Here is a 15,713-nt window from a genome sequence, read left to right as displayed (position 1 = left end):
GGCAAACAAAAGGCCCATTCTGCAGCCTCGCCATCACGGATCAGTCTCGAACATTCTGTTAGTTCCCCCCACCCTCTCGACCGTGAAGCCGTGATGTGACGACACATGCTTCCCACATGTTGTTCCGTTTTTGCACGCACTTGTTTCTGCATGCAGTGAGTGTGAGAGCGCCGCCAGAGAGACAAACATCAGGGTTAGATTGGCTTTTCTTTTGTGAATAATGAAGAAGAGCTTCATCTGACTTATGTTAACAGATTGTAGGCACGGCACCTAAGTTTACACACAGCAACACACTGTGGAGTTTTTAAATAGCAGCGGAAGACATATTCAGATTTCTCATTTTCTTTGGCCTCATGAGTCCCCTCCTCTGCATAAAACTGGTCACTTTCTCCAACGTGGCAGCCCCTCTGGTCTCGCCTCTGCTGCTCTCACTCACTTCCTTTTGTAGAGCGTATAATGTCTGTCTGCCCCAGATATAAAGATGGTGACCAGTCTGGGGCAGTTTCCATCATCTCATATGCAAGTTGACCTACAATGAAAGCAGTTTTCTGTATAATATAGGACAACTTCATGAAATGTTAATATCCTAAAAAGACTCATTTCCTTAATAATGCATGGATATAAGATAGAATACAGAAAATCAGCATATTTAATGTTATTTTTTGTGTCTTATTCCTTCAAGCCGACCATCCAATGGGTATTTATTCTGTCTGCCTGCTGTCCAATAAGCTTTAGTGCTCTGTTCTTATCCAGCAAGGCCCATTTAATACATTTCAGTATTGGCTTGCTAATTTTCTTATTTGAGGATAAAGGGTTTCAGTGTTACAAAGGCTTCTATAGACTCAGCACAGTCTATAGAAGACTGCTGTATACAGTGTAAATACTTTACAGATCAGTGGTTTTCAGACTTTTTGTGATTCAGTTACACCAGAGGGAACGCCAGAATTTCAAGGCACACCTTTAGGCTATTCATGTCATGGTCTACGGTGGGTGGCTGGAGTTTCCATTAGGCTCCTGAACTGACCTGGGATCCGCCCCTGGGCAGGGCCAACTCCAGCTCCTGCACACCTGGAGCCTATTGCAGGCTATCAAGCCAGAGGGATTTAAACCACACATCGATGTTCACTCACTGCCAGTTCGTCATCAACCCATGTTGGTAACAGGTCTTGTGTTTCAAATTCTCGCTGTGATTTATCTTACTAACAAAGACTCTTTTGTGCTACAGTTGCTGTACCCACCCTGGCTCACTCCACCTCCGGACTCGGGATACCTAGTGATCATTTTGGAAATCCCTCTGTGCCTCACCTGCCTGCCCTCCTGCCATCACACTCCATCTGGAGCCCCGGATCTCAGGTCAGCCTTTCCACGCCACTCAGCCTCCCCTGGATCTTCATCATCCCCCTCTCAAACACTCCAGGTCCCTAACTGCAAGTAAGAATTGCTGCTCTTATACTGGCCACTTCTGAGCTGCCTTCACTACCTGCCTAACTCCTATATCCTCTCCCCTCAGTGTGACTGTTCCCCACTCAGCTCCGTTCCACTTCTCAGGCCTCGTTCCCTCGCCCTAGCCACGTTCCCCTGGGCACGCCACACCAAGGCTCCACGTCTCGTCATTTTCTGTCTTTGCCACGTTTCCCTTTTTTTTTCCCCCTTGCACTTAACCGTAATAAACTGTTAAATCATCTACTGTCTCCGCTCTGGGTTTCTGCACCTGAGTCCTATTCAGTACCGGCCATCCGTCGCCGTGACAATTCAAATGTACACACAAAAGTCTTTGTCATGTGGTTGCTCCAATGAGCCCAGAGGTCTGCTGATTGGTTTAATTCCCAGTCCCTGTAGTCCACATGCATCCATATGAGTGTGTGAATATCAGGTTAAAAGTGCTTGTGGGATTGGGTGAATTCCCAGTCCAGCTGAAACGATACGATGGGTTAACTTCCTCCTTGTTAACCTTGTCACTGTAAATCAGAGCCTTTAAAGTGTCACACAGGGATAATTCGCACGATCAAGCAACTGCCCAAACTGACTGGACTTTGTGTTTTAAAGGTTTTTATTTTAAAGATAATGAATTGCTTAATAATGGATTCTTCATAACTTTTAGCATAATTTACTACAATCATATATGGGGTCATAAAATCCCATAGCACACCTGGACCTGCCTCACAGCACAAAATTTGGAAACTGCTGCTGTAGATTATAAACATTACGAACACTTCAGCAGCTATTCACAAGCTGTAATATCTATTTATGAAATTATTCAGATTTTGAACATGTCTTATTATCGAATGCAGACCTTCTCAGTTCTGCTGCTTCATATTCATTCAGATCTTTAATTAAAAGCACGTCTCTTGCGTGCACCTTCAAAGATGAGGGGGTTAATTCATCAGCCTAGACTTCTTCATTCTTGTTGCTCTTGAACGTCCTTTCAAAAGCAAATTATGCAGTTATTTATGTAAGGCTTTTCAAAATGTCAAGTACTCTCGCATCTTTGATCAGTACACACCGGCTCAATCAGTTATTATGGAGAGAGTGCCCTTAACCAGGCGAAGCAGAGCTTCAAAGCTTTAGTCATACATTCATTTTAACAAGCCAGAGCCACACTGGTTGGATGAAATTATTTAAAAGCTGTAAAGTTAAACTTTTTTGAGAGTTTGAAATTTTGGAAAATGCTTAATCACTAGCTTGTAGAAGAGTGAGAGAAAAGATTTAGCTGGGAAGAGCAAGAAGGAGGATGACATGCAGGAAGGACAATTCTGTTCACAAGCATCAGTGCAGACTCAGTGAAGAGTGAAATATGCTGGTGCTGTCAGACTATAGACAAATGTACATTAAGCATGAACTAAAGGGGAACAAATCATTTTCATTTCCACAGGTCAGCGGTTGGCTCAGCTTTTTCTTGTTGAGGTAAATATTTGCATTGACGTCAATGCTGAGCAGCTCCTCTCCAAACAATCAGAGCCAACAACTGTAGTCATAACAAACTGCTTCTTTAATTCAATCACGGCTCTATTCAAACAATGAAACAAGAACTGCACAGGCCAATGGGACTTGAAGATGATCACTTAGGCTTTTCCTTTTGTGTCATATTTTAGTTCTCGAATGTGTTGTCAAGAAAGACAAAGATTTCAGAGAAGCTTCTTTTTTGTAGCTTAATGTTTAGGCCTACCTTTGATGCAGCTTTTTAAAGGTTACGTGTGAAAAACTGATTTCTGGTAATGCCAGTAATACCTTTCATATGCTGGGGATATTAATAAAGCTTGCAAGATGACTGGGGAGCTTTCAGATTGGCCTGTGTTAAAAAAAACAGGAAGGCATATGATTTATTTGAGCCTGTGCAGTGTCTTAACATGCCTGCAGCTTGCAGCATGCCCGATTTATGGCAGAAGAAATGAGGAGTGTCAGCAAACACAAAGCTCATTCAGGTTCCAATATGTAGCTTCAGTCGTTTACCTCAATGTTACGTAGATTAAAGCTTTGTGGTTTGGCTAACATTTAATGTTAATCGTATTTAAAAAACCTAAATGAGTCAGAAGAGCAGCGTGCACACAAATGTAAAGAAAGTCCCACCAAAGAGGGGAAATGAATGAACAAAGTGTGCATGTGAATCAAGGGCAAAATAGCCGAAATTGGAGGAGCAATGCTAAAGCTAACAGGTCGTCATAGCTAAATAACGACTATTGTTGATAGCTGCTAAAATAGGGTCCAAAACTATTTTAAATCAGTCCACAATAAGTGTGAATTTAAAGTAAATTTTTGTGCACCACAAGCAACAGGGCATCTTCTCCAACTGAGATTCAGCTCGACTGCCACAAGCATGCTCCTCATCAATGTCAGATTTATTTCATTCCACACAAACTCAATGTGTTCTCAGTGAGCTACAATGCCTCAAGGAAATAAAAACAACAAAACACAACTTCACAAATAAATCAAATACAAATTAAGAAAACAAAAATACACATTTACTGGGGATTCGTGCTTCAGGGAGAAGTTGATGCTGTAATTTGATGTTGGTAGAACCCGTTAAGTCAGCTCAGCCCGCAGCATTTGTGCTTTGGCTGTTCAGCACCGTTGATTTCTCCTCCTGCACATCTGGATACTTTTTTGCTGCAGTTTCTGAATTTATCAGTTAAAAAAAAACAACAACAGTCATTTAGGTTTAATGAATAATAATCATAGCAAATTCTTGAGGTTGATTGGTAAAACTACCAGAATGGATGTGAGGAATGTTTGTCCATGAAAAATTATTTGTTTTATTATTTGTCACTGTGGCGGCTGGCACTGTGCCGCATTTCCAAAGAACAGGACCACAGTGACTGAAAGCACCTTCAGCACAGTTATATCTAATTATGTGACCAACTACAAGATCTGCACCTATTGACCAAACCCATCAACTGAGAGTTTTGTGAACTAGTAGAAAGATTTTGAAGGCAATTATGTGCTCAACTGGAAGCCAATGAAGGGGCTTCAGTACTGGGGTAATATGGTCAAATCTATGTTGCTGCATTGTGAAGAAGTTGAAGTCGTTCTATGCTTCGATGAAGTAGAGGGTTGCATCTTAAAGGGCATCTGCAAAACAATCTGTGTCAAAACAAAGTTGTAGACCCATGTTTTAAATAAGGGAGTATCCAAAGGTACTCCTGAGAGCTTGAAAAATGCAAAAAAAACAGACCTCCTTCTTCAAGCTCCTAAAACCACCCTGACCTGGATGACCGAGAACCTCCACAGACATCCAAAAGTACAGTTGACCGCATTTATTCGGCGTTTAAATTGAGCCCCTTTTGGTTATGTAAGTTATTTTGTTTTTACCTCATCAAGCTGATGACCTCATTTGAGTCATTTCCTTTTAATAATCCATTCAACTTTATCTAACACAACACGACACAACTTTGTCATGCTGCGTCAGTGTTTTCACTGCTGTGACAGGGATTTCCCAACTTTTGGGATAGGTAAAGAATGCCTTATCTTATCGAGCTGAAACCAATGATCTGTTGTTAACATGATGTCAACAGCTGATCGCCAACTCATCCATATGACTTCAACCTAGGCACTGAGTGTGTTTGAGTCCACAGATGTGTACCTGCCAAGTGTGAAGCTGACTGTATGACAGGTTGCACTTGACAGAAACACGCATACAGACACTGACTTCGTCCTTGATTATTCAATAAAGCCAGACTGAGGGTGAAAAACACACAGTTGCCCAACAAAAGAGTGAAACCATGTTTAGCAATACAATGACACATCATAGAGCAAGACACCGGTCAAAGCGCACATTCATGCTGGATTACTTTGAAACCTGAATACAGTATTTCCACTGTTTATCTAGTGATCGTAATAACAATGAGTGACTGTTGTAAAACCATGTCTTTGTGATGTTACTCCAACTGGACTTCCTGAATATGTCACTGAATTAAAAAAAACAACAGCACTAAAGGAGTCTTCTTATAACACGATGGTGCCACTGATCCAATTTCCCACATTTATTAAAGAAGAAGCATTCCTTTTCTCGTTTAAGGAAATCAGCTTTATGATCACCACAAGCCCCAAAACCCTGACAAATATGACTCTAACTATGATTACTACAATAAGTTGCATTTTTTTTATTTTTGCCTGCACCAGGTTAATTTACACAGTTAGAAGCCCTTTACACCGCTATACAGCCATCAACAGTGGCACCACCCACAGAGTTTCAGCTGCTAAGCTGCCTGAGAAACATTTGTCCAACTAAAATGTGCACAAACAGATCGAAACTCGATTGAACTGTATGGATCATAAAGTGTGTTTGGGTATGTTGTTAAACTCATATGGAGGGTCAGGCTGCCAAAAACAGGCAGTCCTCCCACAGCGTCTGCACCTGCAGGCCAGAGCTTCTCCTCCACGGGCTCCTTTCTTTTTTAGCCTCCCTTCCCTGGGTGTTACATAACAAACTCCTCCACTGCACAAGAGAGCAGTCAAAACACATGAGCTTCAAAATGATTCCTGCATCGCGCCATTAACCACGGGCAATATGATGTTAAGGGTTTTGTTTTGTTTTGGGATAACGCAACTCTCTGAGGATTACCAGAAGATATCAGAGAGCTTTCATTTAAAAATCCTTTTGGCTTCAAGCAGACATTTCTGGCTTCATACAGAAAACAGAAAACAAAGGAACACTTTTTATTGCTCAGGCCTATTAAGCAAATATGCTCTCATAATGCACTAGTTCCTTTTCTAGTTCTTTATATTGTTAAACTGAATATATGTGCAGTTTTTAATCTAGTCAGTCAAAAGTTAATAAAAAATACAGCTAAAATTCAAATTTTTTCCAGTCTTTAGATGTCATAAAATGTGGAAATCATTTTGGAAAAAAAGCAAACCAGTTTAAATTTGGTATTTTCTATTAATTTCTATTAATTTATGCAAACAATAAATCAATAGTTTCACCCTTAACCAAAATAAAGAATTAATACATGAAGAAAATGTCTATAAAATTTAAATATAATGGTGTTGCTGTAAATGTTTATGTGCAAGGTCAGACACAGGTCAGGTCAGACACAGTGGAGGAAACTATGCACACAGGTGAGAAAAAGCAACAGAAACAAGAAACTCTGGAGTTTTTGGAAAGTTTGACGATTGTCTTCTCTTTTTTCAATCTGGCAAGTGGGAGGTGAAAGAAAAGGTTTCAGTACATATTTCATCAATTATTATTTAATTAGTATGTTTTTATTTGGTGGAACACAGGGAAGTTGACCTTCGTCACAGCAGGTTCCCTTCTTGCTGTGCTCCTTCTATCACAAACTACCCCAACACTCGTCTCCACCAGCTCCACCCTGCTTGCACTCCCTTCTTCACCTCTTGTAAACTGTTGGTTGCTACAAATGTTTGATCCCACATTTTTGAGCTGATTCACCTTCACTCCTTCTGCTCCTTGCACCTGTCGCCTTCTCATTCACATGTATGAGTTCTGTTTTGCTTCTACTGTTGTCAGAATTAGACTAATTCTTGATCTATGACCACAAACATGTGGTAACATGACGATTATCAGCTAAGGGTCATTGATAAATTGTTCACAGCTGACTACCAAAATTTAATCAGCTGGTCCATAAGTCAAAGTTGTTGTTTGTCACATGTTTGAGGCGTTCAAGAACTATTGAGTTGAAAGTGACCTTTTAACTGTGGCCACCAACGTTTAATCAATGCATCCTTCAGTTTAAGTGTTTGAGTTTGAACTTTGTGAGAATTTGAGAGACAAACAGATTTATGTAACGCACAACGGCCCCTGAGACATTATATAAAAATGCTTTAGGGACCTTTAGTCTAATCTTAGCATCATGACCCCAAATGTCAAACATTCAGGTCTAAAAATGAGTTCCAGCCAGAAAAAGCAAAACAAAAGCAAATCTAAGAGAGATTTGCTTTGAGAGAAAGAGGCACCGCATTGTGTAATCAGAGTATTTATACTCGCAGACATTATGTAAATGTTGTTGTCATGTTCTTTGGGGAAAGTGCACTGACTCGTCATCAACTCTTGTTGCTTTGGGCCTGCACCTGCTGCCCGCATCTCATCTCCAGAGCTTTACCCACAGACTCCATCATGGCAGACAGGCTCATTAATATTAAAGTCCCGGCTCCAGGCTGATGTAATCGTCCTCTTCTAAACTCTTTCCAGCCCTCTAAAGACCACTGATGTCATCTAATCCTCCCTCTGCCCAGCTGACATGTAACTGTACATCTGGATTTAAAAGCTCTGCGGGGCGACGCAGCATTATGTTCTTTGACATTTATCTTGAGCAACTTTTGGATGGATGGATGGATGGATTCTTGGCAGCATCGCCGCATCATTTCTACTTCCTGCTGGCCGTGAATCTGCAGTGTATTCATCTAACTGAAGGCTGAAAAGCTATCAAACTCATTTACTGGAGTTATATAAACACATAAACGTCATCTCTGCACAAACAGGAAAAAACAAGAAATAATTAAACCCCACACTCAGGCACCAAAACAGATGCCTGCTTTCCAGAACCATCACTGCTTTATTATAGATGCTACAGTGATTTTGTTTACTCATAGATGACATAAGAAGCTGGGTCTTCTGTGGGGCAACTAAAACCAAAGGAAATCCCAAATCTTAATATGAGAGTTGCTTTATTGCGGTTTAAGTAAAAAGCAATTTATGCACATTTCTAAATACCAATAAGCTATATATAAATGCCACTTGTTTTGCACATATTCAACTCTGTATATTTTATATTTTTTATTTTTTTTATTTTTTTTATTTTTTTACTATTTAATTTGTAAAAATGTGTATACACACACACACACACACACACACACACACACACACACACACACGTAGGAAAATATTTAGTATACACATCCAGAAATGCATACACTATTATATATTGTACATATATTTATTAGTTTCAGGTTGGCCATTCTTGTATTTTGCTCGTTTGTGTTGTTGTGTTTGCACATCTCTGTTGCTTGTGGGGCTCGCACACAAGAATTTCACTCGCATGTGCTGTGCCAGTGTGCCTGCACATGTGATGTGACAATAAAAAGTGATTTGATTTGATTTGATTTGATTTGAGCTGCCCTACTCTACCAAAAACAAAGCTCTAACTTATCTCACAGAGGCAGCAGGAGCTCTTGTTCGGTCTTTAAGAACAACGTTAAGATTTTTCATGTTTCTTTTTAAATAAATAAACCTTCTCTGATGTGATTGGCTGAGCTCAGGATGGCATGTTATGTGAGGCCCTGCCTGAAGAGGACTGAGGAGAACTGAGAGGTGATGATAAAGAGGAACTTCCTACACACACACACTGTACAGTGTAAACTCCAGGCTGAAGTGTAGAACAACCAAGAAAAGTCTGTAAAATAAAAGCAGCTCGAGAAGAGAGTTATCGTTCTAACTTTGACAGGTGGGTGTCAGAGCGCGCACCTACTTAGACACACGGAGGTTCATTTTTTGTCGCACGCAAGACAAAATACCTGAGTAGAGGCTCTAAAATTTTCTGCTGTAATTTGACTGAAAATTCTTATATCTTATTACTTTTTTTGAATATTTTCCTGGAATTATTTAAATTTACCTGTTTAAATGTGGTGACAAAAAACACATACTGCAAAGCTTCTTTTCAACCTTCAGTCCAGATACAAAAAAAACACAATATTTAAAACAGAAAAGCTGGAAGCTGCTATTCAGCTGAAACTTTTCTGTTAGATGTATGATTAATAAATTACAGTTAATACATCTGTTGACTGATCTGGAGATAAAGCATTCAGTATTTTCATCATTTTAATCTTGACATGGTGGATGAGCTTCTGAAGTTTAATACATAATCCAAAAATAGGGAAATTAACTGGTTTCGGACATATCTGGGACGTACGACTGGTGAGAAGCATTTTGCAAGTTGGAACTGACCCGATCCAGTTTTCTTTGATAATATAGTGTAGATGTTTTTTTGGGGGTTTTTTTTACATTATCTTTAAAATAGAATTATTTTTTTTTAGGTCAACGGGTGTTTATGGGGTGTTATTGTGTTCAGCTTATCCAACTCAGGGCTGCAGGGAGGCTAACACACAGAGTGAGCCAATCACTCTCATGTATATTGACATGTTAAACCGAAAAATATAACACTGAACCTACTAAACATCATACATGCAAGGACTGACATTGGGATCTATTGGTATTAATTTAGCTTCACTGAGCTGCTGGACTGAGACTCATACACCTTACACCCTGAGCTGCAACCCTGCAACCATGCTTCAGATTCCACCAGCCGCAGCACATTTTCAGTGTGGGCTCCACATCTTTTAATAGCACCAGGTCTTTTTTTCACATAAAGCATAATTTATGTTCCTGCAAATGTGCCGGTCTGTATAAATATTTATTTTTGGACAGCAGACGGAGACAGCATTTTACCAACTGCAAACATGCTTGCATGCACTCCTCCAAAATCCCAAATGCAGATCGGTGGGTGCGTATGGCTTAGTGTTGGTGGGATTCTGATTGGATGAAAAGTGGGCAACAGCAGAATTCACCCCCTCCAGCGACAGCAGGCGCTCTCTGCAGGTAGATGCACAGGTCGACTGCCTTCACTCTGCCCTCGCTCAAGCATAAAATGAGCACAAGTCGTGGCAAGACAGGCAGGCAACTGTTTCTGTGGGTAGGCCTGTCCAAGCAGCAACATTAAGGGGTAAATTTAGGCAACACATTTTTGCTGCATATTCTTTCCAATGTCCGCTAGTCTGCTAGGATCCCCTCGTGTCATCAGACGGTGAGCGTGAGGGTCCGTACGGTACTAACCAACTAGTACAATACAGTACAATATGACAACACTCATGCACTTCATGCAGACTTTCAAGAAGTATAAGAGTGCCGTGTCTCCAGCTGTCGTGTTTGTCTCCACAGCAGAGGAACTGCAGTCTTGAGGCTGGTTCCATGCAGATATGGCAACACATTCCCATCCTGAAGGTTTGTCTGGTGCCTCTTGGGTCTAGTAATAAGTTGCTCTGTATCATCAGTGTCCTGAGGCATTTGAGAAACAACAGCCTGGATAAGGAAGCTCCTCAGGAAGTTGGTGGAGTAGTGGTGGCATCACTTCCAAGAGATCCTTGTTCACATTCCCACTGGAGCCCATTTTGCACAATTAGTTTCTTTTTTTTCCCACTTGCTAAAAGCTACTTCCTTTGATTTGAAAAATATATCCTTTCAACAGTAATTCTGCAGTAACACATTAGGATTCACTCACGCCATAACTCAGTGCCTCATAGCACACATGGCAAAGGACATCTTTAATTTAACCACACCAGTAGCGTTGACAATGCAGTACAAATTGATGCCCCGGGGATGAGAACAGGGTGGATGTGGACATATTTATAGCCCGGCACAGAAAGACAAAAAAAAGCTCTTGGTCTTTATAGATTATTTCTGTGTTCTTGACAACCGTGAGATGTGTGAATTTATGACTCACATGATTAAACTAAAGTTAAGCAAAACTAAGGGTGTGACCGCTTTAAATAAGAGGGTGAGACAATCTTGATGCCTTTGATTACACTCCAACAAGCTCCTAGTTTAAATCCATTTAGTTCTATTAACCTGCTTGAACAACACATTTACATGCCTCTGCACTCATTATTGCTGGTGTTTCTCTCTATGACCTCATACATAGAAGCAAATTATGTCTCAGTATTACAATTAAAAAATATAATTTTAGGGATTATTTTTTTACAACCCTGTATATCAAAATGAAACACAACAAGAAAGTCTAACACGACCTCTGCATAAAGCCTGTGGTGCTGTACGTACTGCATACCTACACATAAACATTTTAGGCCTTTCTTTACTGATTAATATCCTTAAACTTGTAGAAGCATGACCAATGCATCATTCATACTATTCCCAGTGTCCCAGCACATTTCTGTGAGCCTCCCTGGCAGTTCAGCAGTTAGGTAAGACGATGAGAGGTGTTGTGTAACTTCCTCTGCACAGAGTATTCATGACAGACATTTAAACTCATCCTGCTCACTGGTCTGCTGCCCTGAACACATGCACACACATATACACACTAAAATTGCACATGCATGACTGCATGCAAAGTGTAATGAGTGTCAAGGAGATGGCAGAGAAAGGCACTGTTAGAGACTATATCAAGGTACCGCCACAGTGAATGATGGCATTAATTACCCAATCTTTAGGCATGATGTAATGTGTGTCATTACCATTTTGTTAACCTGTAAAAATAATAGGCATGGGGCTTCTGAGAATTATATGCCAGCGAGGATGAAAGGGCTATTTTGGTATGTTATATTTTCCACCCTGTTCTGTCCTTCAGGGTAGACTGGCCAAATGCCCTACTATAGTCCAAGCAGTGCAGTGTCCTCATTACTGTCAGAAATTAAGCTGTCACATTTTTAATGGTGCTGAGCCTAAACTTTCCTTCCACTGCAAAGACTTTGTGAGAGCCAAAGTAGGTCAGTATCTTGGCAAAAAGTCTGCTCTGAATTGATTAAATTTGGTAGAAGGACACATGTAGGCTCAACACACCCAAGCAGAGGTCCATTCACAAAACTTTTGACTGTGCCTTTGCAAACTTGTACGTTTGTATACTAAAGTTAAGTGGCTGGAAATGTCAAAGCGATTTTCAGTCTCGCTTATCTTGTCTGGTTCCTTTAAACATTTATCTGTTGAGTGCCTGTGAAGGTCTGTTTGTGCATGAAGATGTGTTGACATCTTATAGTGCTTACTTACTTACGTAAGGTCCACTAAATTTACACTGCACTGAAAGAAAAAATGTTTAAGTTATTTAAACCCTACCTTGTTTGTCTAAGTATCCAAACCCTGCAGGTCTCTGGGTTCTCTCTGCTTGGTCAGATGCTGCCTGCCTCTCAACGTTACGCACAAGGTGTCATCTGGCAGCGGCCCTTTGCACACGATAACAGTCCCGTTTTAGAGACCCACAATGTCATTAGACAGTTTGGAAGGTAGCCCTGGCAAAAGTCACAGGTTTATCAGCCAGGAGAATGTGCTTTGTGCCCCCTTTCACCTGCTCGTTTGTTTTGTCAGATTTGTAATTAGCAGTGTTGGGTAAGTTACTTTAAAATAGTAACTTAGTTACATTACTAGTTACTTCTCTCAAAAGTAACTCAGTTACTTCAAGTTACTCGTTACTTTCAAAGTAACTAGTTACTAGGGAAAGTAACTTTGGTTTTACTCAGAATTCTCTTGTTAATGTGTTGCTTCCATAACTTTGCCAGTCTTCTAGCTTGCTTACTTGCCACTGTCATGGATCGCTGTGTGGCAGGCAGGAGGAGGACTCAAAAATTACAGCTTTAATGCTGGAGAGGCAGAACGTAGGAAATACAAAACTAAACTGGGAAAACTAAATACAAAGCTCGCCAAGAAACACAGGGAGGAACACACACAACATGAGGGAGAACGCGACACAGAACTGAGGGAGACGCAGACATAAATACACAGAGGGGTAATGAGGGAAGTGGGAGCACACGGGGAACACAGGTGACACTGATAATAATCACGGGACATGGCAGGAGTGAACACAACACTGACGGTAGAGGTGAAACAGGAAGTACAGAGGTTCAGACAGGAGGAGAGAGCGCACGGGGAGAACACCAACATAACGGGCAGGGGAGACACGGAATAAACACGAAAGGGGACGAGGGCTCATGAATACACAGAGGGGCACACAGGGGGTGAGAGTCACAAAGGGAAAGCACTCAGGGAACAACACAACAGGGCAACTCAGGAAACAGAGCCTAAACAGGGAACAAAATACAAACATACAAGAAAACTAAGAACACTGGGCCAACATGGCCCAGGACCATGACAGCCACAAGTGCACTGTGCCACCTACCAATAGAAAGGAAAAGATAATGTGCATATTTCCATGAGAGAAATCCCACGCCTGGACCGTCATTGACTGCTGCCATGATTCTAGCCTACGTCACAGCGTCATGCGCGCCTTTTACATCCAACACAAAAACTGGAGTCGTGGTGCTTTCGATTGTACTCAGAACTCGGAAATTCTGCCTTCTGAATAGGAAGATGTAGGCAACACCAGACTGCAGATGAGCTGCATACAGGGCTGGACTGGGACAGAAAATTGGCCCGGGCATTTTGACTAGAGACCGGCCCACCATTATAGGAAAAATCATAAAGCCTTTGAATGAAAATAAACACTGTTGTGACAGTGATGTTCACTGTTTTGATGGTATATATGCATCAATCTATCAATCGTTTGTTGTAAGATTCAGATAATTATTTTTTAAAAGCTAGACATTTTAAATGAGAATAAGAAAGAAAAGTATTTCTTTGTGCCCCCCTTTCCCTGTTAATGCCCTACATGCCCCCCTGGCAACACTTTGCTAGATCTGCACCTGCACAGTTACCAGCTGTCAGCTACTTAGAAAAGGATCCTGGTGTTATTTGTCTCTCAGAAACAGTTCATAACTTCCCTTCAACTCATTCATGTCACCTAAAAGGTAAACCTGTTTCTCCATCACCTGTTCAGCTCTGATGATTCAGTAAGGACATCTCCTGGTTTCATCTTCATGTTTCCCTCTCACCAGATAACCAAACCATATCATGACCAGCAGCTTTTTTTTACAGCTGTGGCTCCAGCAAACATCAGCTGATACTAGAAATTAATATTAAATAAATTCTAACAATAGCTGATCAAGCTTAAACGTGCTGCTGCTGCTGGTTTTCTCTTTCGGCGCAAAGTGAGCGATAAACAAACAAGAGAGCCGATCAGCTGATCATTGATCAGTTTTCATGATTGAAGCAGAAACGGGAGAGGGAGGGGGAGAGGATGAGAGAAGAAGAGGCAGCTGTGCAGCAAAGACACAGAATAACTCCAGCTTTGTGTCTTTTTCATTGTAGCTGAATTACGGGACAAACTGTTCCTTTTCACCTCAATAAGAAACGCGTAATATTTTCTCTGAATACCAGGCGGGACGGTTGGCAACTCTAATAACTTATGAACAAAATAAAGTTCAACATCATTAACTTCATAGCACCCACCCAGCTGTATAGAAACTCCGTCATGCTAGCTAGCACGCAGTACGGAAAAAGTCAGAATAACGAAAATAAACTCCACCTAAACTTGGTTCATATCTGACCCAGAGAGACTGCAGGTCATAACTTCTTACCTGAGGTTCAGTTCACACTTGGACCGGCGGCCGCCTCGGGTCTCTTTTCCTTCTGCGTCCCTTTCCCTCATCCACCTGCTGGCCTCCACCACTTGCTAATGTTACTGAATCTGTGGAAGCTCCGCGATAGCCACCACACGAAGTAACGAGTAACGACCCTCTCTAAATCCCAGTAACGAGTAACGCGTTCCTGATTTTGGCATAATAACTAGTTACCGTGCTCGTTACCACAATAATAACGTAGTTACTGTAACGCGTTACTTAATAACGCGTTAGTCCCAACACTGGTAATTAGACACCTCAAATTACAAACCCAGTGTGTAAAATGTACCTAAGAACAGAATGCAATGATTGGCAGATCTCATAACATTGGATTTTATTCACAATAAATCAAATGTTTCAACTGAGATATTTTACTATTTCATAAAATTTTGAATTTGATGGCAGAAATACATCTCAAAAAAGTTGGGACAGGAGCAACAAAGGCTGGAAAAGTAAAATCTGCTAAAGAGAAACATCCAGAGGAATATTTTGTTAATTGGCAACAGGTCAGTAACATGACTGAGCATGAAAAGAGCATCTTAGTGAGGCATCTCTTCATGCAGGTTTATCAGATCAGGGCCCAAAGATCACTGCAATACAACACAGGCATGATTTTGTCATGGAAATCACTGCTTGGGATCAGGAACACTTCCAGAAAACACAGTCTGTGAACACAGCTCAGTGTGCCCATATCACGTAAAGAAGCCACATGTGAACATGATCCAGAAATGCTACCCACACATTAAAATGTGTGGTTTATTTGTCAGAGGCAAGACTTTAAAACACAGGTGTCGAACTCCAGGCCTCGAGGGCCGGTGTCCTGCAGGTTTTAGATGTGTCCTTGATCCAACACAGCTGATTTAAATGGCGAAATTACCTCCTTAACATGTCATGAAGTTCTCCAGAGGCCTGGTAATGAACTAATCATGTGATTCAGGTGTGTTGACCCAGGGTGAGATCTAAAACCCGTACGACACCGACCCTCGAGGCCTGGAGTTCGTTGGCTTTCGTACTTGCGCTTCACT

General features: G+C 41.1%; 1 long non-coding RNA gene across 1 annotated transcript; it reads left to right on the top strand.

Annotated features, from left to right (window-relative positions):
• Positions 1-202: 202 nt before the first annotated feature.
• Positions 203-1,727, top strand: LOC147303557 (uncharacterized). The gene is made up of 3 exons (XR_015126829.1): positions 203-1,152; positions 1,226-1,431; positions 1,511-1,727. It is a non-coding gene; the product is annotated as an uncharacterized LOC147303557 (long non-coding RNA).
• The last annotated feature ends 13,986 nt before the right edge of the window (positions 1,728-15,713 follow it).

This window comes from Aulonocara sp. 'chitande type north' Nkhata Bay, linkage group LG22 (assembly GCF_057382095.1).
Source record: "Aulonocara sp. 'chitande type north' Nkhata Bay isolate Kocher_YH1m ecotype deep benthic linkage group LG22, A_spYH_male_GT1.1, whole genome shotgun sequence".
Lineage (NCBI taxonomy): Eukaryota > Metazoa > Chordata > Actinopteri > Cichliformes > Cichlidae > Aulonocara > Aulonocara sp. 'chitande type north' Nkhata Bay.
The sequence above is the reverse complement of the archived record's forward strand: the minus strand, read 5'-3'. Positions and strand labels throughout refer to the sequence as shown.